The sequence below is a fragment of the Macaca mulatta genome, chromosome 15 (genome assembly GCF_049350105.2).
Source record: "Macaca mulatta isolate MMU2019108-1 chromosome 15, T2T-MMU8v2.0, whole genome shotgun sequence".
Classification (NCBI taxonomy): domain Eukaryota; kingdom Metazoa; phylum Chordata; class Mammalia; order Primates; family Cercopithecidae; genus Macaca; species Macaca mulatta.
The window spans coordinates 50,293,763-50,298,071 of NC_133420.1; the positions used below are offsets into that span (position 1 = coordinate 50,293,763).

Here is a 4,309-nt window from a genome sequence, read left to right on the forward strand (position 1 = left end):
TAGTTGTGGGCCATGTGCAGGAGAAAAGCCTGTGTGTGTGTGTGTGTGTGTGTGGTGGGGGGGAAGTGTATCTTTCAACATCTTCAGTAGTGTCATCTTGAGGTAGGGAAGGAAGTGGTGGTGGTAGTTGGGGAGATGGATATCTCTGCAATCCTAAGACTGAGGAAAGAATTGAAAGAGACCAGCTAGAATAGTGGTACATCCACTCCTGTCCAGGAACTGAAGGATAGAAGGGCCTAGGAGGGACCCTTCAAAGAACCCACAAAAATGCCCAGTAAAAAAGAGTGAGCCGTGGGCATTTTCCTGATCCGGAGAGCTCAGAATCAGCTGAGAATATAATTCATTCCAAAAATACTTACCTGTCTTTATCCCTCCTCTGTCTTCCTCCTCAACCTGAGAACTTGGGGGAAATCAAAACAGAAACCAGCAAGGGGATTGAAGGCCAGAATGCCCCAGGTGAAGGACAGATGGAGAAATGAAGAATCTAGCCATGCCCTTCATGCCATTGCTGGCTTCAAAGCCAAACAGCTCAAAATAAGAGTGGGGGAAGGCTGGACACTAACCCAAATTTGGCATTGTGATTCATTTCTGGCAGTAGACACATTTGAATATCAGCATTGAGATTATGATTTCAAAGGGCCTGTTACACGCTGACCTGTGAGGAAGTGAACAATGAGAGCTGACTGGGGCAGAAGATTATCCCATTGAATAGTTGTTTTTGGTTTTTTTGTTTTTTTTTTTGAGACGGAGTCTTGCTTTGTCGCCCAGGCTGGAGTGCAGTGGTGTGATCTTGGCTCACTGCAAGCTCTGCCTCCCGGGTTCATGCCATTCTCCTGCCTCAGCCTCCCAAGTAGCTGGGACTACAGGCACCCGCCACAATGCCTGGCTAATTTTTTGTAGTTTTAGTAGAGATGGAGTTTCAACATGTTAGCCAGGATGGTCTCGATCTCCTGACCTCGTGATCCGCCCGCCTTGGCCTCCCAAAGTGCTGTGGTAACAGGTGTGAGCCACCGTACCTGGCCCCATTGAATAGTTTTTAAAGGTAGAGTAGGAATCACAAATAAAAGTGCATTACCTATGAAGCAGCCTCAGAAGTTTTACTACCCAAAACTCCACTTTAAAAACACTCCTGGTAGAAATAAGCAGATAAAAACAAAACTAAATACAGGAGGGAACTTGAAGAGGTATAGAAGGGAGTGATCAAGTTACTTAATAAAGTTGTTGTCTTTTTTTTTTTAAGACAAGCACTAAAGAAAACAAAAGAAAAATAGAATTATAATTTTAGACAAGTCACATCAGAGTTGGGGCTGAGGGTAGGATTAAAGATAAAAGCAACATGAGAACATGCTGCACAACCTGTATTTTTATGAAAGACATAAATAGTAATACATTTAAAATACTATTAGCATATGTAAACATTGATATTAACAATGTAAGCTGGAAAAGGGAAAGAGAAAAAAGAAACAACAGATGTTTCGCATTGAATAAATCAAACTTTGTATTTAAGAGTTTAAGTGTATTTTATTATCAAAAGCTTTCATAATAGAAAGCACACGAGAATGTAGTATTACAGTAATTAAAATAGATGTAAATGGTTAAGCTCACCAATTAAAAGACAGAGTCTCAGTTGAGATTTTTTAAAACACAAATTGTGTGGTCAACAGACACACAAATCAAAAGGATACAAGAAAATTTCAAAATCTAAGGATGGGAAAGAAGTATCAGGCCAATATGAAGCAAGGGAAATCTGGAATAACAGTCTTAAAAACTATAGGGAAACAGTATCTTAAAGAAAAATATTCTAAACCAACAGAGCAAGATAAAAGGTCCATCATGAGCACATATGCCTCTAAAATGTAGCCTCCAAATACATATATATAATTTATAAAACTGTGAGAAGTAGATATAGCAGCAATTATAATTAGAGATTTTTAAACACCTCTCTTTAAAAACACAACAGATCAAATACCCAAAAATCAATAGGTGATTACCTGATCTGAATAATATAAGTTCACTAGCCAATTAAGAATATATCTTATACTTAAATAAGATTTTGGGGGGGAATGAACGTAAGTTTTAACATCAGATAATCTATAAAAATAATTTATCTGTATCAATATATAAAAGAAAACTGCATATGATTACCTGATGCATGAAGAAAATCATGTGATAAGTTCAATGTCTACTTCTGATCACAAGAGAAAACAAAAACAAACACGAATTTCAGCAACCAAGGATAAAGATTTCATATCAACAATCTATTGCAAACATCACACTCAGTGGAGAAACTTTAGATACATTCTCTTGAAGATCACATAGAGGTGAAGGATGTCTCCCATCACTGCTACTTTTAAGACAGAGTAGAGTTTCAGAATTGAGGCAGGGCCTTTCAAAAGATGATCAGCTGATGTTCAAGAGGGAAAAGGCTCATTCGTGGAAGAGCCAATGAGATGCAAGAAAGGGATCCTTGAGCATCAGTTTACTGATGATCAAGAGTCCTCATGTCCTTTACTGGTTCTGCATTAACTGATAACAGAAAGTGCCTCATGAAGGAGCCAAGTCAAAAGGGAATGAGGGTGAAGGTGTGTGGACACTCACTCTTGGCCGGGGGCTTCACCTTCATTACCTCATGCAGTCCTCTCAATAACTCTGCCAGGGAATGGCTATGATTTAATCCATTCCACAGACAAAAAAAAAAAAAAATTGAGATCAGGAAGATTAAGTAATTTATCTCCGGTCTGCACAGGCCTCAGAGGCACCCACCCTGCCTGAGGAGAGGGAGGTCATCACGTGAAGTTGCAGCAGCCACTGCCCCTTCTATAAGATCTAAGGGCTGGGCTGCAGCCATGTGCTACTGCTGGCAGGAACAGAAGGATTGAATCATATTTGTGACCAAAGAAGACCACAAAACTCCAAGCAATGCAGAGCTGGTGGCTGATGACCCCAGTGATCCCTCCCTAGGAGGAGCATGGATCGATGCTGCCAAATGGGGACCTTAACTGGCACTGCCTCTTCCTTGGGGGAATGGCCAACGGCTCCTAGAGGGAACAGCTCAAGGCAGCCTTTTCCTGCTTTCACCATAACATGAGTAGGTCAAGGGATCAGACTGTGTAGACCAGTTCTGAGCCATTCAGGAAGGCAGGCAGGAATACCCAGATCTCTATCCCCAAGAAGGGGTGGAAGAGGTAGAGGAGAAGCCAGCAGAACATGTAGAAGAAACAGTTCCCAATGAGGCCACTGCAACCAAAGAAGAGGAAGGGTCAAGTTAATGAAGGCCACACAACTGTGGGCTCCAGTCCTTTCACTTCAGAGTAATACAAATCTTTTGCAAAAGACCTTTTAGTCACCCTCCAAGAGAGCCTCTTTCCCTCTGTTGTCCTGTGCACTGTAATATACAAAATCGCTTATTTTGATGATCAGAGGTTTTGGCCTCTTGACACATACACTGAAAAAAATGGGAGTAGTAAGTGTGCGTGTCCTACCTAAACCTGTCAGAAAATGTAGCCACCACTTTTGAATTCTTTCTCAGATTGCCCTGAATTTGTGCCACTTTTAAATAATGTGCTGATTTTCAACAACTAAAAGTCATTATCCAGGAATGTTCCTTGTGTGTGAGCAGATTTATTCTCCTTCATTATATCCCATTTAGTAGACTGTATACCCCTTTGCAAAGTAATGCAAGTAATAGAAACACAAATATCTTCCTTTAAAAATGCTAGACTGGGGCCCTGTGTACTAGAAGAGGCCAGATGTTCACATACATCTTTCCCCAAACCCATACTGACCTTGTGTATATGAGCAGGTATTGTACTTCATTCCTGATGCATTCTGGTTTCCATGTTGGCATTGAGTTCCTGGTTTTCTGTGTTTGGATGGTAAAAATTTGGACCCTCCCAATCATAGCCCCTTTCTAAGTGAAGGGAAAGGCTGGTTTTTGCTGTTCCTTGTTATTCTGAAAGACTTGGTTTGGGGCCCATGTTCACACTGGCTCTCAGTCTGGTCAGATGCAGTGTTCTTGATAGGTGGGGACCCAATTATTACCAGAGTAGCAACCAAGAGGAAAAAAAGTTGTGAATTAAGTATTCAGTTAAAAGGAAACATGATTTCTACCTGGAAAAAAAAAAACCGTAATTTCTCTAAGATCAAGGGACAGGACTAAGGGGGCAGATGAGATTAGGACTCAAATTGGCCTGACCCTTGCTTGGTCCATAACAATAAACTGCCTTGTGGAAATAAAGCATTATCACAGTGAGAAAGGCAATGAGGAATGGAAAATGGTTAAGTAGAAACAAAAAGAGAAAAAAGACTA

At 40.8% G+C, this 4,309-nt stretch overlaps 1 pseudogene; it reads left to right on the forward strand.

The window, feature by feature from the left end:
• The first annotated feature begins 2,846 nt into the window (after positions 1-2,846).
• Positions 2,847-3,404, forward strand: LOC100425834 (mitochondrial intermembrane space import and assembly protein 40 pseudogene; annotated as a pseudogene).
• Positions 3,405-4,309: the final 905 nt, after the last annotated feature.